We start from the raw sequence: 24,402 nt of genomic DNA, 5'->3' as shown, positions 1-24,402 counted from the left end.
TTTTGGTTGTACCATCATGGCTTTTACAGGTATCCCAGCTCAAAGGTCACTTGGGTTGGAGCACTCTCTGGGTACTTGGTGTGTGAAGTATGCAAGGGGGTTGCTGTTGATCTGCTGACTAGCTGCCGATCAGGAACAAGGACCATCTTTGGCAAAATGTCCGTACATTCATAGTCAGTGAGTTGAAAGTCTCGTCTCTCTGATTTCGAAGAATTTTGCATTAATTCAGTACATGATTTTTCTCAGACTACGGCAGCATTCATAAGCGAGACTTGTGGGGTGGGTTTGAGTTTGAACGCTTTTCTTATTGTTATCTCAGTGGGCTGCAGCTCAAGAAAATCAAAGGGTTTGCCTCTGGAGTCCTGGGAAATCCCAATGGGGCGGCCCAAGGACTGTCTGCTAGGTCTAGTTCAATAGGGTACTTGGTGGTTCTATCAATGTCCTACTTGGCTTGTTTAACACAGATGTTTTTTATTCCAACAGGCTAAATAGGTAAGTCAGGATCCTACAAAATTATAGTTAAACTCGTTTGCAAAATATAAAAATAAGTCTATTCGACTACTATTTTTGTGTTTATTTAATAAAGAAATCCCTAACAAGACGGGATTTTTTTTTTCTGTCCCATGTTATTCCTTTAGATCAAAGAGATATGTAAGCTGTGTTATGACACAGTGTAAAAGACAACAGAAGGCAAATTAAAGGAAAATTGCAGGCTCAAAGTAACACAATTTTTAACTTCACAGAGAACTCCAGAATCTAGTTCCCAGCACTAATTCATTTTTATCATTTCATCGGTACAATAAACACAGATTTCAAGCTGGATGCTTTCCATTTACCCAGCAATGGCCATTGACAGCTTTGGAAAGATTCTTGCAAATCTTAAGTCACCCAATGCTTCTCACCCCTCTCTTCCATGTCTAAGCTGGCTGATACAAGTGTTGTTCCAGTTATGCATTGAATATTTGACAATGTGGGGACAGGCATGTATTTTGAAGTACAGACGATATTACGATACCACACTGATCTTAGTCCAATTAGATGAAGACGTGTTGCAAATAACATGAGTAGCATTACAAAGTATTTACAGTACAGAAACAGGCCATTCGGCCCAACGGGTCTGTTTCTGCTCCACACAAGTCTTCCCCCCCCCCCCCCCCACCCCTCTTCATCTAATCCCACCAACATATCTTTCTATTACTTTCTCCCTCATGTGCTTATCTAGCTTCCTCTTGAATGCATCACTACTATTCGCCTCAACTACTCCTTGTGGTTGCGAGTTCCACAATCTAACTACTCTATGGGTAAAGAAGTTTCTGCTGTTGCCATTTTTGAGACATTTGTCTACAGATCCACACAGTTGACAGTGATACAGATTGAGATGCTCTCAATATTAATTATAACATCTCAATTGCAGTCCTGGGCTCTTGTATTGTGAGTTTGCTCTAACACACACACACACATCCACTGTCAATCTCTTTTATGGAAGATAACATTGTGTGCTACTTTTCACACAGGCCGAAATTTTCCTTATCTTGGGTCTGGTGCGGCCAGTGACCATGGCGTGTCCCAACCCCGCTGCTGGCTCCATCCCGCTGTACAAAATTAACTTACCTTAATGGAGCCTTTTAAGCCCACCCAACACATTACCCGGCTCAATGAGATGGAGCAGGTCTGGTGACGTCATTCATGATGCGTTTTAAGCTTGAATTCTTAAAGGGGCCCTGGTCACATTACATTTTAAGCATAATCTAACATAGTGGGTGTTGAATCTTTACTGTACAATGACATTATATGAGTGACAATGATATTTAAATATTTCTTTAAGTAATGACTCCATCTACAAATACAATCAAGAACATAATTTAAAAAGTAAATTAATTGCGAAGATATTGGTGCTTTAGTCACAAATCTGTAGGGGTCGAAATTTGGTACCGTTGTTTTTGAGACGGTGTCACCGGCTGAATGCTGATTTTAGCGCTGGAAGTCAGGTCTAGCCTCAAAGTCCTAAATTCAGTTTGTATGCCCAAAGATGAGAGAGCAGCGCTAAAAAGTGGCGTTGCGCACTCATCCTCGGGTGGGAACTCAGGGCCGACTGAATTTCCCGACGAGAGGCTGCTGCCATGCTAGAAAAGAAACAGAAGAAAACAATAACTCAAACTTCCCCGATACACACACGCACACACTTTCCTGCTCTTAAAACTAATGAAAACATGCAGAAATAAATAGAGTAAAACTTACCTTCCTTTCTGGGCGATTCTGCCCGAGATTCAATCTGTTACGATCACTTTTTCCTGGCTGTGCAGCTGCCTGCGTGCAAAGCAAATATTGCGACAGAGACGTCAAAGATGTGTTGTACGCTGGATGATGTCACCACATGGGTGGCGTTAGCTGGCACAGCATTGCCTATATGCGCCTCTCATTAAGAGCCGACTTAATTTAGGGTAAGGCGTTGATGCTGCTTAGCGACGACGGTAGGCATTTGCTGCCCATTAGCCGCCACCCGCGTGCAGTAATGGGCAGCATACAGAACTGGGATTTCAATCCCATAGACTTTTATATCAGTAACTGGTGCAAATAAAAGAAGTGTGTGTATAGGTAATACATAAAATTAAGCAGATTTTAAATGTAATCGTAAAGAGGTGGATTTACAATCTTGTGCAAGTTCAGTGGAAGAGCTGTGGAATCCCTGACAAACAGTGCAAGGGGTGCTTACAGTGTGTTTCTGGGATTTCAGCAGCTCTTCCATTGAAGTTAACAATGGACAAGTGAGAGAACCTCCGCAGAAATTCACCCCAAAATCTCAGACTGAAAAATTAAATTAGTCATATTCAAGGACTGAAAGCAAATTGAACCAGTGGAATGAGTGATGAGAATGAAATTGTTACAATTGATGACTTGATTTAATGTGTAACTGGACAATCACAGTATACTGTGAGAAGAACCTGACCAGAAAGAACACAAACATTTGTTTAAATGGTTTATGTCATTTTTTTATAGTGCAGATCAATTCACTGCAATTACAGTTCAGTTGGAAGGCAACAGCCAAGAATAGTCAGTGAAAAATTTACATTTATCAGTCGCTTTCCAAGTAGAACAAAATCTCCATCAATCTGTTAGCTGCTTTAATCAACATGTTTTTACTTTGGTTTGTTTTCCATGCTGTCAAGTTTTCAGCTGGAGCAATGGCCACTGAACTCCCACCTCAGGTTGATAGATGTGGTTCCCGAGCTGCATGAATCCCATGGCCATGTAGGGAAATTTAAAAAGTAGGGGGGAAAGAGATTCTTAATGCTTGAAAAGTAGCTCATTATGATTTCAATTGGTTTTCCCTCCGCTGCAGTTCAGGTTGGCTCCACGCCTGTGGGAAAGGGGCATGGGAGCGAGTTCATAGCAGGTTCCCGACCCTCTGTCAAAAAAATAACTTTCCCACCCGACCGATTACCAATCGCACCCACTCTCACCATGGAAAATTCAGCCCATAGTCTCTTGTCTACTGTTTTTATCTGCCTGAGTAGGGTTGGGCTCCGGGGAGACTTCCTGCATTCTTCCTGGTCCTACGAAATCTACTTGTAAAGACTTGTATGTCAAGCACACTGTCTGTAATATTATCACCATCACACTACTACAGGGGTTCTGTGGCGTCTGTGAGCAGGATAATCAACAGTTCAACCAATCAGATTGAAGTCTCCTCACTAAGACACGCAGAGACTAAACCAGAAAGTAGAAAACAGGAAATAAACTTGCATTTAAATCATGTACAGGAAGAAAAATACAGATGGGATTAAAGGAAAGAGATAAGAGACATGCAGAAAAAGTTTAAATTAAAAACATTTTTTTTTTAACAATCTGCAACATAAATTTTCTTCTGCGGGAATGAGACTCCACATGTAAAATTAATTTTTCATTGCCTTTGTTCCGCATTAATTATCACTTATTACACTGTCAAAAACTCACTCCTAAATGTACCAGCATTAATCTTTTCAGCCATATTTAGTGGGGAACTAGTGGGCAAGTATAGCAAGTTCACCTTCACGCAGTGATTTCAGTGCTGAGTCTATCGGTGAGGACAGTGCACCTTTTGGAGGAGCCCTGTATCTCTGATAGCACCTCCTGGATTCCACGTCAAACTGCACATGTGCGGATGCCAGAAGCTGCTGTCAGATTTACTCTGTAATAATGGTGAACGCTGATACCTGGGCCAATATATTGTGCCTTACTTGGTGTAATTCTCCTGTTATAAAACAGCGTATCATCTGAATCACCACAAGCATTTTTTTTTAATTCATGCACGGGATGTGGGCATCGCTCGCCACGCCAGCATTTATTTCCCAACCCTAATTGCCCTTGGGAAGGTAGTTGTGAGCTGCCTTCTTTAACTGCTGCAGTCCGTGTGGTGAAGGTACTCCCACAGTGCTGTGTTAAGTAGGGAGTTTCAGAATTTTGATCCAGCGACGATGAAGAAAAGGCGATATATTTCTAAGTCAGGATGGTGTATGAGCCCACTGAGCCTTATTTATGTTTAAATCTAGTGCTAGAATCAAAAATGCAAACTGAGAATGGCTCTGCCTTGTTTCTAAGCCACTTACTACAGGTAGTGATCATTTAAAGCAACCTCTGCATGCGCACATGCTTTGTATATCTGTGTACATTGATTGTGTGCCTATGAAATGCTCTGGAACAGCTGGTTAAAACAGACATCACTTTTATTCTGGTAGAGTGACATCCTGAAAGGACAAGATAGAAAGGACCAAGCAGATGTGGGGGGAAGAGGGTTATGTGTGGATTAATGCATTTGCAATGCTAGGGAAAGCGGCAAATCACAACTCCACTGGTAGATTATATTGGCTGGTATCCAATAATTAAGAATTGGCCCTGGCATGAGACATACCCTTGAGACAGGTCTGCTTTACACCAGTGGGATTCAAAGTTCTCAATTCGGCCAGTTTGCAGCACAAATGAATGTCAGCTATTGGTGCATAGGACCTATTTTGCCGCTGTATATAATCTAAGCCTGTTGGCTATTAGGGGAAAAAAAGGATTTAAACTTACTTTAAAAAAAAATCCTTTTTTAAAAAAAAAAACTATCTTGTGTTAATTTATTTTTTCAGTATTTCGACTAGAAGTACAGTGACCCAATCACCTGGCAACAAAGGACTATGAACAGCCTCTGAAAAGCAGGTAAATGGAAAGCCTTCACCTTGATATCTGTTTTCACTGTGTAGATAAAATGATAAACCTGTTTGTTCCAACAGGTAGATTTTGAAGCGCTATACTGTAGTTGGGATAAGCAGTTAGTAAACTTAAAAACGATGGGAAACATAATGAATCAATGATACTATTATGAAATCACTCAGCAATTGGGACCCCATTCAGTCCCTCCTTCACTCCCCGAGGCAAAGAGGTCGATACTGATATTCAAGAAAAAATCTCCTTGTATTTAGTGTTCTGTGCCACTTTCTTGGTGAACCCCTTCCTCCCATTGGGCCCATTTCTGCCTTTCTGGAGACTGTTGCCCTTCAACTCACTCAACTTACTGGCTTCAAGTCTTATACTGGGTCCTTTATGAGTCAAGGAAGTGGAAACTCACGGTGGAGGAAGTCCCTGTCTCACTTGCCATGTAAGGGAGGGCAAGGACACTGCTCCTCACAAGGCCAGCGTTTCCAAGTCCTAGCCTTATTCTGAGCTGTATGACAGTTCAGTGGAATAGCTGGGGAAATTGAACCTTAAGGTGTGTAAATCTATTTGTATTTGCTCCATTCCTACAGTGGATGTTTTCATGCCTGGTGCTGCTTTATAGTACTTTCAGAATGAGACTTTAACAGGGAAGACATGCTGTGCTTTTTTACTGATCAGTGGATGATGGGCCCTGCTGAAATTTGGTGTGTTGTGTACTGTGGTAAAACCAGTGTCCAAAACCTCCAAGCCAAGCAACATTTTGCCTTTACTGAAGTGCTGCTGGAAGTAAACACATGATTTTCCTGCCATCGGCTGCACTGGAAAATTTAAATGGTCCAACTTACTGTATTTTGATGGCAGCAGAGACTAAATTATTTTGTGAACCATCACCAGATTTATTATCTCTGGTCTGGGGAAGGTAAGGAATAAACAGCAGAGCAGAGTTGCAAGGAGCAGTACTGTAAAAGTACATCCATTCAACTAGTTGAACATTCTTAAGAGCTCTAAGACTAAGACCACATAATATTTTTGTAAATTATGAAATCATTAGCTGATGTATGCTTCAAATTCACTGAGCATGATATTTTGAATGATTGTACTTTTCATCTAATAAATGTTTGGCAGTTCTTTTTAAAAACTCACAATTCACGGCTGGGTTTTGAGCTATGTCAAATGTTGCAAAGCATATACAATCGAAGTATATTTGAATTTTAGTTTAAACCACCTTGACGTTCCTCGGGTGACGTGATCGGGTAATGGAAACCAGTTCTACTTTTAGTAAACCGTGTCAGCAGCACATTCACACACAGCACCCTCGACTCAGCCTCAATCTTAACCCCACCCAGAGAAGACCATTCATTACTGTAATACTGTGATTTTTCTGTTTTATTTTCCGTTGCTGTTATGATCTTTCGGATTTGGACTGCAATCTTGCTGTTAATTTACAGAGTTCAGTATTGTGACTTTCACTCGGTTGCGATTTCTGCGAATTTATTTCTCATAAGATACTGCAATAGAGAACGCCTTTCCCATCAGGATGAGCTGAACTGAAATCCAGGTAGCAGAGGTAAAAGAACAGTGCCATACTCCACTACAACAGAGGTTCTCAACCGGAGGTCTCCGGCCTCCTAGGAGTCAGCAAGAAGGTTTCAAGGGGTCCTTCCACAATCAGATTCCAGCTGACACTCCCCCCAGCACCACCTCTTGCCCTTTGTGGTCTTATTTATAGCGGGAGGGCGGAGCTGTGGGAAATCAGCTCAGTGCATCCAATAAGGATTGGGGACGAGGAGCGCGGAGCCTATCCGAAGTCGGGAGTATCTCGACCTGCTACAGTGCAGTTCACACGCCAGCTCGCCCAGCGTGAGCTCGGGTTGTCCGCAGTGCAGCCGCAGCACGCCTGTAGACTTGCACAAGTGGTCGGGACCTCTTGCCCTGACCGAGGTGGACGAGAAGCCAGCAAACGGCACCCAACATATTAGCCCGATGTTAAGGTCAGCCTGACAGTGGTACCTCCCTCACCCAGCCCCCACCGCCACCCCCAGCGTCAACTATGACAACGTGGACGTAGATGTGTTTGGTGAAGTGCTGACCCTGACCCAGGCACTGACTGCAGCTGTGAGCTGAATCGACAGGAACCGTAACAGAGCCTGGAGTGTGCAACAAGAGGCCAAACAAAAAGGATGAATTAATCTGCGTGTAAAGTGGCTAATGGCATGTGTGGGAATCAATCCAGCGACTGAAAATGAATGATACTGATACGGTGGGTGGGGCAGGGGGGGGAGAGGGGGAGAGGGAGGTACCACTGTCAGGCTGACCTTCACATCGGGTTACATCTTGTGTGCCGTTGTATCACTTTCAGCTTTTGTTACTATTAAAATTGGATTTCAATTTAATAACTATTGGAAAGCAAACTGAATAAACACTGAAATATTTCTTTCAAAGTGACTGCAATCGAAGCTGTGTTTTTTTTGCTGCTGTAAAACTGGCTGCCATCTTCTTGTACCATGGCTGGGCCTCATGCATGATTCCATTTGACTGTTGGTCACAAACTTTCTAGCGATGTATTAAAAAAAATTAACAAACTCCTTTGGGAAATTCGATACCTTTTCCTAACTTTTAAAAAATGATGTAAAGTACTTATTCATATTTTTATAGGCATCTTCGCTTATGTCAAGATCTGTGTACATTTAGAAACATGCAGTGGGATATGTTATTTATAATTTTATGATGAAAGCGGGGGCAAATTTCTCGGGAGATTTTCCCACTCTGCTGCCTGCTCAGAAACTTTCCAGTCATAGTATACAAGTTTTCCTCTGCAGCCTGTCCATTGAATACCATGGGACCACCACTTACGAGCCTGACTAAACTGATTTAGTGCTAAAGTCCTTGGGTCTTTCCACAAGATCAGGATAATTACAGATGAGGTAGGTCATTCGGCCCGCCTTGATTCAACCATCTAAGTTTCACATTAAGTAAGTAAAACAAAAATAATATTAAATATATATGTTTAATTGTGTAACTCATTTTTATACACAAAAAATACTGTGTTACAGGGCGTTCTATGGAATTTTTATAACAAGGGAGGAGGGTCTCAGAAATAAAAAGGTTGAGATCCCCTGCACTACAATACCATGCTTCATAAAGTATGCCCAATTGTGTAGATTCACAAGCATTTTGGTTACCTTCAGGAAACCATTCTGCATGTCAGTGATGCCTGCAGTTGGATTGTTGGCAAACATTTTTTTTAAATCGGATTATAAATTTAATTTGAACTTTAAACTGCACATTCAGGAAATTTCTTTGGCTATGCATATTTCCCTAATTCTACTTCAGAGCACTCTACTTGACAAATTTGTGAAAAGTTATCTTTGTACATACTCAGAAAAACTAATAAGACTATATATTGAAAGAGACAAGGGGGGTGAAATTGCCCTGCGCCCCGATTGGGGGCGGTAACCTGCTCAGGCCAGCGCAGAAGTCCCACCCAACCGCTGAATTGGGCTTACCACCCCTCAAAGGAAATGGAGCGCAATCTCGCGCACTCCACTTCCTGATGTGACGATGCTAATGCGGCCTCTGATGGCCTCCACTGGACCACTATGGCGGCCCAGACCACACTCGTGAGCAAGTATTGGAGCCAACCTGAATGTCGGCAAAAAGTCAAAGATGGCGGCACGGCCCCCCCCACCCTCCCGGTATGAAAAAGTTTTGGTCTCATTAGCTCCCTCCGGAGGCGTTAACGGACATCGCAAAAAGGGTAAATTTTGCTCCCAATGTCCTTGCAATTTTCCTCAGATTGTAACTACTCAATCTCAATGGGGCTGGCTTGTGGAGTTGCTATGTGGGCTTGCGAGGGAGATGCTGATTGGGCTGGCGAGGGGAGATGCTGATTGGGCTGGCGAGGGGAGATGCTGATTGAGCTGGCAAGGGGAGATGCTGATTGGGCTGGTGAGAGGCGATGGGGAGATGCTGATTGGGCTGGCTAGGGGAGATGCTGATTGAGCTGGCGAGGGGCGATGGGGAGATGCTGATTGGGCTGGCTAGGGGAGATGCTGATTGGGCTGGCTGGGGGAGATGCTGAGTGGGCTGGCGAGGGGCGATACTGATTAGGCTGGCGAGGGGCGATAATGATTGGGCTGGCGAGGGGAGATGCTGATTGGGCTGGCGAGGGGAGATGCTGATTGGGCTGGTGAGGGAGATGCTGATTGGGCTGGTGAGGGGCGATACTGATTAGGCTGGCGAGGGGCGATACTGATTGGGCTGGTGAGGGGCGATACTGATTAGGCTGGCGAGGGGCGATACTGATTGGGCTGGTGAGGGGCGATACTGATTAGGCTGGCGAGGGGCGATACTGATTGGGCTGGTGAGGGAGATGCTGATTGGGCTGGTGAGGGAGATACTGATTGGGCTGGCGAGGGGCGATACTGATTGGGCTGGTGAGGGAGATGCTGATTGGGCTGGCGAGGGGCGATACTGATTGTGCTGGCGAGGGGCGATGCTGTTTGTGCTGGCGAGGGGAGATGCTGATTGGGCTGGTGAGAGGCGATGGGGAGATGCTATTTGGGCTGGCGAGGGGTGATGTTGTTTGGGCTGGTGAGGGGTGATGCTGTTTGGGCTGGCGAGGGGCAATGGGGAGATGCTATTTGGGCTGGCGAGGGGAGATGCTGATTGGGCTGGCGAGGGGAGATGCTGATTGGGCTGGCGAGGGGCGATGCTGATTGGGCTGGCGAGGGGAGATGCTGATTGGACTGGCGAGGGGCGATACTGATTGGGCTGGCGAGGAGCGATGGGGAGATGCTGATTGGACTGGCGAGGGGCGATACTGATTGGGCTGGTGAGGGGCGATGGGGAGATGCTGATTGGGCTGGCGAGGGGCGATGGGGAGATGCTGATTGGGCTGGCGAGGGGCGATGGGGAGATGCTGATTGGGCTGGCAAGGGGCGATACTGTTTGGGCTGGAATGCTCGCCTATGTGAAGAGAAAAAGAATTAGAGGCAAGTGATAGGGGCTGCTCTTGTGCCTCTCTAAACAATGTTGCTGGGAAGATTGCCAGAAGTTTGCGAATATGTTGTATGCCCACTTTATGACCAATGAATAAGATGCAATACAGGAGACCCAAAAAGAGGAGATTCTGGAACAAATCACAGCGGTGACTTTCATGGAATTGATTAAAATTGCCCAGTTCCAACTCATACACTGGCCTTCGGTTTTGGGCATGTTCATTTTTGGGCATGTCTGAATGGTTGAGGCTCTGAGGCGCCACTGATATTGCCTCGCTATAAATTATCTGACGAGGTGAAAAGAGCAAGCCAACAAAGGGGAATGCAAGGTCGGGCCGCTGATAGCACCGCAGCAGCTCTCGGGTAAGTGGGTCCGGGGGTCGGTTCCAGGAAGCGCAGTGTCGGGTTCTTTGCTTAAGAATTCATAGCAACACATTGCTATTAAGAACTAGTTGGTTTATTAGCAAAGATTTAACAATCACACTACACATTACCAATTCATCCACCGGGCTCTCAACCACCTGCCTCATCGTGGCCAACTGGCTGGGGTTTTATTGAGTCTCGTGAACATCACGTGACTGGCTTAGCCATTCCCAACTCAACAGCTCTACAAACCTGTGAGCATACTCACGTGCATACAGTACAGGGAGGAGGCTCCACCGGGCTCTCAACCACCTGCCTCATCGTGGCCAACTGGCTGGGGTTTTATTGAGTCTCGTGAACATCACGTGACTGGCTTAGCCATTCCCAACTCAACAGCTCTACAAACCTGTGAGCATACTCACGTGCATACAGTACAGGGAGGAGGCAGGAGGGAGAAGGATAGGAGGCAGGGGGGTCAGATAGGAGGTTGGGATCGGAGGCCGGGGGTGGCGGATCAAGGGGTCTGGTGCAGCGGCGAGTTGTTGCTAAATGTGAGGTCGATGGGAGCACTCCTTCTCCGGGCTCCACACTCGGGTAAATAATTATGAGAAAGTTACCTTTAGGTCACAGGCGGTCCCAAGGTCTGCTGCTACTGAGTTGAGCCACTGTTAGCACCGGCTGTCTCGGTAAACCAGTCTTGAAGTGGGGCCCTCATACAGGCATTAGGCTCCTTATTTTCATATGCAAAGGGCCTGACACCTGTTTCAGGTGTGGGTAAAGGGCTCCTATGTTTTTTCCTTTCCCACTATGGTACTAACTGTAATGAATTAAGTTATTGAGTTTACAAACTTTCAGCACTTTTTCCAGTCATATTCCAATGTAAGAATTAAAAACTGAATGTTTGTCTGTCACCATCAGTGTAAATACTTAGTAATTTATCGCCTGCGATCCTCCCCAGCCTTCATCTTTTAGCAAGGATTTCCATTTCTCAAGCAGCCTTTCAGTTGCCTTTGAGTGAATATTCTCCCACGATCTCTTTCAGAATTCAACTAAAGCATTTAGATAACTTTTTCGCTAGATCTGGTCATTTCATTTAAATCTAGACTGATGTGTATATTTTCCTTCTGTCACCAACATTCACTAAAAGGTTTGTGTCAATGGGGAAAGTTATTTTATACTTGTATTGTCTTTTACCCACACAAAGGTCTGAAGGAAAATGTACACATCAGAGTGATTAGTGACTTCCCTACAGTAAATACTCAGCAGGCTTTGTGGTTTTAGAACTATAATTAGTTACGCCAATTAGCAGTTCTTCAACTGTAATTAGCTTGAAATTTAGAATTCTGGGCACTTCTGAATCTGTTCCCGCGGGCAAAGAAGAATTGCTCTGTCAAGGATTTTAGAATTCCTCAGTTTTTTGAGTCATTGGCTGGGGAGTGTGAACAATCGAGTGCTTGGTTTACGGTAAAGGAAATTCTAAGGGATATACTTGCTGTTCAGAGCACAGTCCCATTTCTGTGTGTAATAAGTATGCACATTACCAGTAGTGAAGTACTGTTGAATTTATTACCTGATAGAGACCCTCCAGTTTGGTTCTCTTTCCCTATGGAGTTGATCCGATGGAAAGAAGGGTGAGTAAGAGCATGCCCCAGTCACTCAATAATCAAACCTCATGCACTGTCTATCGCTTGTCCCTCAGAACACTATCTCCTATGAGAGGCAAAAGAAGAAAAAAAGCCTCTAGCCGATTTCAGAAAAAAACCAAAGTTTCTCTCCAACTCCCAAAGGCAATCTAACCCGTGACTCTTCACAATCTCAACTAACCATCAACTTACCCTCTATAAATAGAAATGTCCTTTTCTCTCAGGAACATGTCAAGTGCCCTTTTAAAGGACTGTGGCAATTCCAACCTCAACATATGTCCTGGCAGTTTGTTCCACAGGGCAATGAGTCTGGGGAAAAAAAAATAATTTCTGGCATCTATTTGCTTGCAGAATTTATAGATATCATCATAGGTGGTCCCTCGAAACGAGGATGACTTGCTTCCACGCCAAAAAAAGGATGAGTTCACAGGTGTTTCGAAAGAAGAACCCGAACTACATCCTCAAGGGTGGAAGATGCCTGTGCGTGGATTTTTTTAACGTATGCTTGACAGAGCTAGGTCTTGGTCCAGTGGCAAGGATTACCCAAGACAACTGGAGACCTGCTCTGCTGCACGGACCCAGTGTGCGCACATATCGCAGTGTGGGCTGGCCCGTGCTGCCCCTGGCCCCAAACTCACGCCTCCTCTGGGCCCTGATCACATCGCTCCAATGTCTCTCACAGCTCCTTCGCCCCGATCTCGTCACTCCTGCTGCACCTGCCCACACGCCAATCACCGACCTGGACCTTGCTGATGTCACTCTTCACTGCCGTTGCCCTCCTGCACCAGTACCTTGTAGTGGCATGCCTCCACACTGCTCCCAGGCCACCGCTCACCGCTCCTTTTATGGCCACGACCTGCCGCTGATGGGTCTCTCGCAGGTCGGGGCCTCCGCGCTGCTGCCAGGCCGCCGCTCGCCGCTCCTTTCAGTTAGCTCACCTTCAGTTAGCATCCCTATCCATTTAACATAATCCACCTAACTAGACCATGTCCAATCCTTTTTAATTTTAAAACTTCAATCATATCCCCTCTAAGCCTGAGTTTCCCCAAAAAGAAAAAAACTATCCTCCTAACCAAGCTTTAAGATTTAGTATAATTATGGTCACGCTTATCCACAGGTTCCCTGTAGCCTTAATATCCTTCACTCTACGTGGAGACTAAAACTGGACAAATGCAGATGTACCAAAGCCTGATATAGCCTCAGGATACTACTCTTCATTTTGTATTCAATGGTTCTCGCAATACAACCGCATTATTTGCTTTGCCTATAACAATCTCTCATTGCCCCTGCACCTTTAATGAGTCTTTAGCTACTATTATGCATCCTTTTTCGAATTTGGTTCCTTTAATTGTCAAACCCGCATGGCATAGACATTCCTCCCCTCGTGTGCTTAACAACATACTGGTCCATTAAATGACATCTGCCATATTTTCCCCAGTTATCTAATTTTGCCTGCAACCTATCAATTTGTTCGAAGATACTTAACCTCCTGCATATTTTTCTATCATTACAAATTTGAGAATGTATTTAAGCCCTCCTCCAGATTATTAATGAAAATCATAACCAGCAAGAGGCCCAGTGTAGAGCCCTGAGAAACTTGTATCATATCCAGACCCAATCAGATCCACTCCCATTAATAACAATCCAATTTGATAACTGTCCTACAATCTAATGAGATCCACTTTTGTATAATCGCCATCTATGCAGTACTTTATCAAATACTTTTTGGAAGTCATGGTGCTCAGCATCAATTGGACTGTATTCACCCAGCATTTTGATCACCTCATCAAAGAATTCAATCAAGCTAATGAAGCAAGACCTACCTTGCCTAAAACAAGATTGAACTCCAAATGATTATATATCACATCATCTAATAATGCTTTTCAACAGTTTTACAACTACCAAAATCAAGCTCAAAGGCTTATAACATCTAAGAACTGATGTCTTCCTTTTCTTAAATAATGAAACCACATGGACCATTCTCCAATTCATGGAAAATAATCTGCACACCACTGAGTCATTGAATATATGAGCTCATGGCTCACATACAAACTCCCCTATTTCTCTAAGCACTCTGGGGTGAATGGCATTGGGTGTTCTACATTACTATCAATCTTAACTGAAACCATTTCCACCGTTACTTGTATAGAAGCAATTTTAACTAAATATCTATCCTGTAATACCAGGATAGTGGTATTGCCTTCAAAAGTGTAAAACAGTCAAGTATCTATGTAGCTTGTCAGCCATTTCTTTATCTTTGTTTAAAAGCTATGCCAACAAAGCCTTCAAAGTAATGGAGAAAGGCTACCTGCACCATGAAGCAACTTATTTCACTTCAAACGATCCTGTAAGTTTGGACCAACCTAGAAGCTGATCTGGATCTGCCCAACCAAAGAATGTCCTATAGCTGCTGAGGCTGGAGCACTTACCAGTGGGCCCATGGTTCCAAATTGAGCGACCCCAGGTTTTAACACCCGTTGGATAGAATGGAATTATTGTGCTCAGTCATTACTGGTGTCTGGAGGGAGGATGATCCAAATTGGCAGGTCTCCTTCACCAAGAAATACAATGGTGCTTCATTACTGGTAATCTGATAAATATACCCTTTTAGCAGCTGGATTAGAGGGGGCGGGGAGGAGGAAGGCTAGTACTTTGAACATTCCCTTGCACCCTGACTTTTCTTGCTCTTTAAGTAGGTACCCTTTAGCTATTCTTAGTTTTTCTTTTGGGCATTAAGATATCAACAACATTTAACATTAATGCGGACATGATTACACAACGTTTACAAAATGTAGAGTTATAACCTTTATGTTTCATGATCAGATTATTTTATATGCATACAGAAATGAAATACTGGCATCTCAACTCTCAGGTCCGTATCTAATAATGAGAAAGAACATGACATTTCAAAGAGTGCCAAGGAAAATAACACTTCTTCCACTGGGGTAAACAGAACGGTAGTGTTGCTGATATGGGCTCAGTTACTTGCTCCCTAATTCTGTATGGTTTTCCAAACTTTGTATTCAATGGTAAGAATGGTAGTGGATATAAAACCAGAATTTGTTTGGGGCAACAGGTTGTGCTACTGACAAACCATTAAAATCTCCCATGGGATTCCAATAGATCTCTGAGGGGATCAGATTTGAAAGTGCAATTTAAACTTGAATCCAGAGTATTAAAAGTAAAATAAACAAACTCAATGACTTGTGCCCTTCATGTTCTGGCCTAATTGATTCATGATTTATGAGAATTCGGCTGAAAACGGCATTTTTTTGGCTCACTTGCTAGAATATGTAAATCTCGACTACAGTAGCTCTAATAAGACTTATTTCAAACCCCATAACTTCATATAGGGATAGAATAATAAATTGAAACAATTGGAATGTCTTGAGTGGCAAACTTGTACATAAAAGGAAATTCAGCTATTTTTACTTTAATGTAATATTTTCTAATAGAGCTCAATATGGTGAACGTACAATAGCTTGATGTTCCTCACTTGATGTTTCCCTGAAACTCTGAAAAATCTGTAGCTTTATACTATAGCTAAATAAGTGAAATCACATATTTACAAAGTCTTTCAGTTATTTTAGCAGAGAAAACACGACTGAGTGATAGGCATATGATTACAAGGAAAAAAATGTTGGTGCCAAAGTTCATCTGGCTCTCATGCCTTATGTCATCCAATAATACTGAATAATAGTACAGTTGAGCACTACCCAGTGAATTTTGTCTGAAGTGAAATTAGGGATTGTTTCAAAAGTTCTTATTCCAATTCCAAATGTGGTGCAGTGGCTTTCCAACTTCTTTGTGCAGTAACCCCTTCCAAATCATAGAATGATATAGCCCAGAAGGAGGCCATTCGGTCCATTGTGCCTGAGCCGGCTCTTTAAAAGAGCTATCCAATGATTTCCACTCCCCTGCCTTTTCCCCATAGCCCTGCAATTTTTTTCAATCAATATCTAATTCCCTTTCGAAAATTACTTTTGAATTTGCTCCCACCACACTTTCATGCAATGCCTTCCAGTTAACAACTCGCTGCGTGCAAAAGAAATCTCATCTCCCCTCTTGCTCTTCTGTCAGTTACCTTAATTTGGTGTCATCTGGTTACCCACCCTCCTGCCAGTGGAAACAATTTCTCTCTCAAATTCTTCATAATTTTGAAGTCTAGTAAATCTTCCTTTAGCTTTCTTCGCTCGAAGTAGAACAATCCCAGCTTCTCTAGTCGCTCAACGTAACTGAAGTCCCTCATCCCTGGTACCAAATATTGACGTACTCCCAGGATGCTTGTCCCGACTTCGAAAGATAGTGAAAGGGAAAAGGTGCTACAATGACAGAAACTCTAATGAGCTTACAGAACAGAAGTAATGTGCAAGCAAGTGAACAAATACAGAAATCTGGTGCTCTCAGGGACCGCAGTTTGGAAAACTGACGTAATGGGCCCAAGTTTCCGCCCTCTGGAAAAACGGCGCACCTCCATAAGATGCGGCGACTTTCTGGAATAAAAAGGGCGACGAAAACTTACCTTGTGATTCTCCGGTCTCCTCAGGACATCTTTGTGCTCGGCATAGCGCAGCACAAGGGGTCGGGGGCGGAGCCAGGTCCCGGTGCTGAAAACAGTGCCGGGACCTCGGCGTGTGCGCGCATGTGCAGTAGCTCCTCGCCTCCGAGGCTGCGTGGGAGGGGCCTGAAGCTACCGACCCTTGCCCTGGCCGAATGGGCTCTCCGGGCAAAGATCAGGACTTGGGCCTCCCTCCCGTTCAGCTCCCCCCCTCCCTCCCATTCAGCTCTTCCCCACCCCCCTCCTGTTCAGCCTAACCCCCTTCCTCTCTCTTTCCCCCCACCCCTCCACGTCGTTGTCGTGGCCCACCCAACCGGCATCTCGCTGGGGGCGGGCCCTGCCCGAAAAGTCAGCGGCGACGGCCTGGCCCGTTCAGCCTCTCCTCCCTTCCCTCCCCTCCCATCCTCTCTACCCCCTCCTCCCCTCCCTCCTCTCTCTCTCCCTCCCTCCTCTCTCCCTCCCTCCTCCTCTTGCTCCTCCTCCCTCCCCCTCTCCTTTCCCCCTCCCCTCCCCCTCCCGCCCTCTCCTCTCCCCTCCCCCTCCTCCCCCTCCTCTCCCTCCATCCCTCCCTTCCCCCTTCTCTCCCTCCATCCCTCCTCTCCCTTTCTCCCTTCCTCCCTCACCCCTCCTCTCTCTTTCTCCCTCCCTTCCTCGCTGTCAGAAGCAGAGACACTGACAGACAGAGAGAGAGAGACACTGGGGGACCCCATCCCAGCACGCTGTTGGAGGGCTCCCGGTGCTGCAGTAGGTGAATAGAAACTTAATTTTTTGTTGATTGATTTTATTTTTTTATTTTTTTTAATTATTTTTTTTTGATTGATTTAATGATTTATTTATAATTTATTATTGATGATGGCGCTTTATTTGTAAAAGCGAAGTGTTTAATGTTTGTAAACCCCCCTTCCCCCTCCTCCCCCCCCCAATCTCTCGTTCCCTACGCCTGATTTATAAGTGTAGGTAAGATTTTTCTGAGCGTACAAAAATCTACACTTACTCCATTCTAAGTTAGTTTGGAGTAAGTTTTCGCTGCCTAAACTTGCAAAACAGGCGTAAGTGGCTGGACACACCCCCTTTTGAAAAAAAAAATCTGTTCTAAAATGAAAGTATTCTAACTCACTCGAACTGGAGTAAACTAAATGCCGAGAATTGCAATTTCTAAGATGCTCCATTCTAAACTAGTTGCTCGAAAAAAATAGGAGCAACTCAGGCCAAAACTTGAGCCCAATGCTTGGCACAGTATTTAACCCCACCCTTACCTGAAGGAGCTTTGTGTAACATTGAATATTGCTAATCATAATCTGTAGGTTTCTTCAGTTCTGCCCTGTTGCAACAAAATACACTACATTTTTTATGTTGACAGATAATGAGGGTAATTTTAACCCCTCAAAATGATTGGGTTTCATTGGGTGGGATGTAAAAAAAAATTAAAAATCTCAAAACCAAACCCAACCTGCCTCGAACCTGCCCATTTCTGGGTTTAACAGACAGGACGTGGGAGACAGGGTGGGTGGGGTGGGGGGGTGGGGTGCAGCCAACCAGCTCCCAAGAGGCGGGTTATTCATTTAAATATTTTCATGAGGCCGAGTGTCTCCGATTTTATCTCCATTTTAAATTTAACCCTGGCCGGCAATGTTTCCCGGGTCCTGGGAATGGAGCATGGACTAGTTGGGCCAAATGGCCTGTTTCTGTGCTGTATATTCTATGTAATTCTTGTTGCCACTTGCTGACTTCCCAACTAAATGCCCGTGAATGTGGCTGACCGGATGCTAAAATCAGGATGGTCTCAATTTTCTCCAGTGATTTGCGCTGTTTTTTTGCCGCAAGTTTAAAAAATTAAAGTTTCCCCAATGAATGTGCGCCAGCGTAACTTGGTTACGATTTTTTTAGGTTTGTCTTTTTTTCAAAACCTGATGTCTGCGCCAGTTTTTCTCAATTATGTAAGTATGCCCCCAAAAAATTTCTCCTAGGCCGGCGTATGTGACCACTCCCAAAAAATCCTTCTGGCGAGTTAAGAAAAACCAGTGCGCATTGAAAAATCGGCGCAGAACAACGCCATTGTTTTTCAGCAAAGTTTTGGAGGGAGCAAAGAACACTTAAATATGCATAATAAAGATTACATTTTTTTAACCTTAAAACGCAGTAAATGGAAGTTTGATGGAATTCTGTACGTTTTCATTTTTTTTAAACTGACATGCCACCACCGAACGTTTGCAAACAGGGCTTGAGGGTCGAAGCGTCGGCCGGACACAGGCTCAGGGCTCGGCTTCCAAAGAAGCCCGAGGGGTTGGGGGGCTATGGAAGGCATACGGAAGGTATCAGAAGCCTGTACTACGCATCAAATCAAGCTTGGAGGGTTGGGGGTGGCGTTCCCGATCACTGCACCCCCGATCACTGCGACTACTCAGACTTGGGTGTGGTCCATACAGACCTTGTGGGCTGTTTTGAGCTTCTTGCAAAGGTAAAATTTAATCATGGGGGCAATACTGACAATGCCATACTTTGTGCAAGCCTGCTGCAAGATGGTGTTGCAGAGGAGACAATTGATTCGACGTCTTCGCATGAGGAATCTCAGAGCACATAGGGTGATGGGCAGGAGGCCTTACCCACTTCGGGTATATTGATACTGGCGCTCGTACCTGCACCTGAGCGATGCGTTTCCGCAAAGAAGTTGTAACTGAGATCTGTGAGTTAGTTAAAGCAGACCTGCAACCTAGCAGCATCAGGAGGACTGCTTTGTCAGTTGAAGTGAAGGTTACAGCTGCACTTTCATTCTATGCATCTGGATCGTTCCAAGCTACAACTGGGGATGTGTGCACCATTTCTCAACATGCAACACATATCTGCATTTGGCAGGTGACTGCTGCACTATATGCTTGGAGGAATGACTATATAAAGTTCCCCATGACCACCCAGACAACGCGTGACAGGGCTATGGACTTCTCCAGGATTGCTGGCTTCCCCAAGGTACAGGGCTGGATTGATTGTACCCACATCGCCTTGCGAGCACCTTTAGAGAATTCTGAGATGTACAGGAACAGAAAAGGCTCCCACTCCATTAATGTACAGCTCGTGTGTGACGACATGCACCGCATCATGTCAGTTGATGCAAGATACCCTGGGAGCAACCATAATGCGTTCATCCTATGCGAGAGTGTTATATCTGCCATGTTTCAGCAGCAGCCAGAAGGGCAGAGCTGGCTACTGGAAGTCAAAGGGTATGGCCTCGCCACCTGGCTCATGATGCTCCTATGCGTAACCCAGACAGAAGCTGACCGGGAATACAACATGTTGCGCATTGTGTCGTGCAGCATAATAGAGAGGACCATTGGCATCTTGAAACGGCGTTTCCAATGCCTGGACCATTCCGGAGGCTACTTGTAATACTTCCCTGAGATTGTCGGTCTGTTCACTGTTGCGTGCTGCATGCTGTTGCGAGGCAGCAGCAGCTGGTAGTAGAAGACCCACCTGCGGTGAGAGTGGCTGATGATAATGATGTGGAAGATGTAGATGGCGAGGAGGATGAGGACGAGGAAGCCATGCAACTACCTGAACCTGGAGCACGACGGCGGAGGAGGGCAGGCCATCCTGGCCCTTGATTGCTCGAGCCTTGCGCCAGCAGCTCATCCATGAACACTTTGCTGCCTGAAGGCTCAGCGGCAACTATTCCACATAGACCATGTTTACTGCTTGGACCTGTTCCGTAATGTTGTGTTGTGTTAATGGAACAATTGATGGAAATGATTCTTGTTGACTTAAAAAAAGTTGTGTTCATAATGGAACAAATAAAGTAAATGATTCAGTTATAATTTAAAATGTATTTTATTCAAAAGTTTAACGAACATTTTTTTGTACTTACCTTAACTTGAAAAAACATATTCTTGTATCAAACTTTAAAGTTTTCAGTTAAAATCACTTACAAACTTTAAGATCACTTACTAACTTTTAAATTTGTAAATTTATATAACTTACAAAAAACGTTAAATTTGAGAACAGTAACAACAATAATAATAACAACAACAAAGGAAGGGTACATCCATCTCTCCTCCACCTTATTCTAAAACCACCCGCTGCGCTTGGTCTTGGTGACTTCACCCCTGCCCGCAGACGGTGGTGCAGCATTTCTCAGGTTGGTACCAAGCTTATTCTTTCGAACATCTCGGGTAATGCACACGTGTTGCTGGCGGCGGCGAGGCGGGGTGCAAGGGGTAATGTGGAAGGCCCGGCTTGGGCCTTTTAAAAGGCTGGGCTGTAGATTGGAGTGGGAGTGATAGTTGAATCTGTCAACGGGCGCGGAGTCTGGGCGTGTTCCGTTATTGCTGCAGCTAACTCCGACATTCCCTCCCTCGTGTGCCCTGACAGTGTCTCAACTACCTGCAACATTCCTTCCCTCATGTTCACTGACAGCGCATCAGCTACCTGCAACATTGCCTCCCTCATGCACCGACATAAGAACATAAGAAATAGGAGCAGGAATAGGCCATACGATCCCTCGAGCCTGCTCCGCCATTTAATACGATCATGGCTGATCCAATCATGGACTCAGGTCCACTTCCCTGCCCGCTCCCCATAACCCCTTATTCTCTTATCGGTTAAGAAACTGTCTATTTCTGTCTTCAATTTATTCAAAGTCCCGGCTTCCACAGCTCTCCGAGACACCGAATTCCACAGATTTACAACCCTCAGAGAAGAAATTCCTCCTCATCTCAGTTTTAAATTGGCGGCCCCTAGTTCTAGTTTCCCTTATCAGTGGAAACATCCTCTCTGCATCCACCTTGTCAAGGCCCCTCATCATGTTATATGTTTCGATAAAATCACCTCTCATTCTTCTGAATTCCAATGAGTAGAGGCCCAACCTACTCAACCTTTCCTCATGTCAACCCCCTCATCTCCGGAATCAACCTAGAGAACCTTCTCTGAACTGCCTCCAAAGCAAGTATATCCTTTCGTAAATATGGAAAACAAAACTGCACGCAGTATTCCAGGTGTGGCCTCACCAATACCTTGTATAGCTGTAGCAAGACTTCCCTGCTTTTATATTTCATCCCCTTTGCAATAAAGGCCAATATTCCATTGGCCTTCCTGATCACTTGCTATACCTGCATACTAACCTTTTGTGTTTCATGCACAAGTACCCCCAGATCCTGCTGTACTGCAGCACATTGCAGTTTTTCTCCATTGAAATAATAACTTGCTCTTTGATTTTTTTTCTGCCAAAGTGCATGACCTCACACTTTCCAACATTATACTCCATCTGCCAAATTTTTGCCCACATACTTAGCCTGTGTAAGTCCTTTTACAGATTTCTTGTGTCCTCCTCACACATTGCTTTTCCTCCCATCTTTGTATCATCAGCAAACTCGGCTACGTTACATTCGGTCCTTTCTTCCAAGTCGTTAATATAGATTGTAAATAGTTGGGGTCCCAGCACTGATCCCTGTGGCACCTCACTAGTTATTGATTGCCAACCCGAGAATGAACCATTTATCCTGACTGTTTTCTTTTAGTTAGCCAATCCTCTATCCATGTTACTGTATTACCCTCAACCCCTATCTTGTGCATTAACCTTTTATGTGGCACTTTGTCAAATGCCTTCTGGAAGTCCAAATACACCAAATTCCCCTTTATCCACCCTGTTCATTACATCCTCAAAGAATTCCAGCAAATTTGTCAAAAATGACTTCCCCCTTCATAAATCCATGCTGACTCTGCCTGACCAAATTATGCTTTTCCAAATGTTCTGCTACTACTTCTTTAATAATGGACTCCAACATTTTCCCAACCACAGATGTTAGGCTAACTGGTCTATAGTTTACTGCTTTTTGTCTGCCTCCTTTTTTAACTAGGTGCGTTACATTTGCAGTTTTCCAATCTGCTGGGACTTCCCCAGAATCCAGGGAATTTTGGTAAATTACAACCAATGAATCCACTTTCCCTGCTGTTCTCTTAAGACCCTTGGATGCAAGCCATCATGTCCAGGGGATTTATTTGCCTTTAGTCCCATTATCTTACTGAGTACCACCTCCTTGTTTCTGCTGACTGAGATATTCCCACCCTCATGTTCCCAGACAGCATCCCCATTTTTCATGAGTGTGTTGTTACTTCTCCCAACAGTCCTGATACCTCATCACCCATCCCGCTGATGGTGTCCAGGACTGATCGGGTAAGATCAATGCTCTCCGCACTCTTTGCCATCATGTGAACCACATCTGTTAGATCCTGCACCTCAAGAGAGCGCGGTCAAGTTCTCCTTCGCCTCCTCACCCTGGGTGTGGCTCGCAGCATCTCAGTTGGACCTGCAGCCTCGGACGGTGGGGCCCTGTGTGTGCCTCGCTGCACCCCACTGGGGCCCGTAGCTTCGGACGGTGGGAAACCATGGAATGTCTCTCGAACCCTCAAACCACTATTCAGGGAAGGGGCTAGCACCTCAAAGGGTGGCACCTGCAGTACAACAAAGTGAGTACAACAGTGGGGGCTTCAACCATTCCCTCCCCCTCACCCCCATGCTCTTCATCTGAAAGGTGGGATTGGAAGATGTTCTCCTCTTCAGGCTCATCCTTGTCTGAACCTTCTTCTGCATCATCAGGGTTGGCCTCAAGTTCTGCAAAATATAACTGAATAGACAAATGGTTAGCAGCAGAGGAGGGGGCAGGGTGGCATGAGTAGGCTCTCACAGCGCAGGCAGCAGGCCAATTTGATCGACCACGATGAATTATAGCACATTGCATCAACCCGAGCGTAGCTGATGGAGACATCCCCATGAACCGAAGCATGGCTAGCCCGTGCACTACTTGCCATTTAGGAAAGCCAGACTCTGGAATTTGCAGGACTTACCCTCTCCCATGAGTGTGGGCCCAGGTTGTGCAGTGGTGATTGCTTTTCTCCAGACAGAACCCTTCAAAGCAGCGACCCTCTCTTCCAAGGTTGTCAGTGGGTGCAGATTTGCCGAGCCTCCTCCTGTTTGAGTTTTTTCTCGTTTGTTGTGTGTCACTTTCCTCTGCAACCATGAAAATATTACTTTTTAGAGAGGGTGTCTTTCTGCTGGGTGGGACATATACAGCTGGTCACATTTACAATTGCAATTCCATTGAAAAATGAAAATATTACTTACACCAACTACTTGACCAAGGTCCTGCCACTTCCTTTTGCACTGGCCTCCTGATCTCGGGATGGTCACCATTGCACAGTACTCTTGTGTGAAAGTTGGTTCCAGCATTTCTTAATTTCTTTGGGTGGAACTTTTATGTGACCTCTGCTGGTGTACAGCTCGTGTCATCTGCCCTCAATCACAGGAACTAGTGCCTCCACTTCATCCTGTGAAGCTTGCACCGCATTGCATCTTGTATTACAGCTCCGATTTGTCCAATGATAATTAAAGTTCTCACACACACAACTGGTCCTTTAAAAATGGCCAATTGCAGACCGGGAGCTGTACTGCGCATGCACGCCCATAGGAATCACGTCAAAAACATCTTTTGTTATGCGTCAGCGCAGAGGGGACAGCATCATTTTTTCGGTGCAGACATTAGGCTCCACCCCCCGCACCCACCCCCCCACCCCCTGGAGGCTACAGGACGGGCTGCGCGACGGCAATTTCAAAAAATAGAACAGGGAAACTTGGCACATTTATTTTTGGAGCAATTATGGCCTAGAAAAATGGGCGTAA

At 44.9% G+C, this 24,402-nt stretch overlaps 1 long non-coding RNA gene across 1 annotated transcript in view; it reads left to right on the top strand.

Annotated features, from left to right (window-relative positions):
• The first annotated feature begins 5,128 nt into the window (after nucleotides 1-5,128).
• The window catches only part of LOC139227099 (uncharacterized), a 144,990-nt gene continuing 125,716 nt past the window's right edge, over nucleotides 5,129-24,402 (top strand). The window contains exon 1 of the long non-coding RNA XR_011587380.1: nucleotides 5,129-5,178. This is a non-coding gene — a long non-coding RNA (uncharacterized lncRNA). The remainder of the gene's footprint in view (nucleotides 5,179-24,402) is intronic.

Source organism: Pristiophorus japonicus, chromosome 16, assembly GCF_044704955.1.
Source record: "Pristiophorus japonicus isolate sPriJap1 chromosome 16, sPriJap1.hap1, whole genome shotgun sequence".
Taxonomy (NCBI): domain Eukaryota; kingdom Metazoa; phylum Chordata; class Chondrichthyes; family Pristiophoridae; genus Pristiophorus; species Pristiophorus japonicus.
Note: the sequence above shows the minus strand (reverse complement) of the source record. Positions and strands in the feature narration are given on the sequence as shown.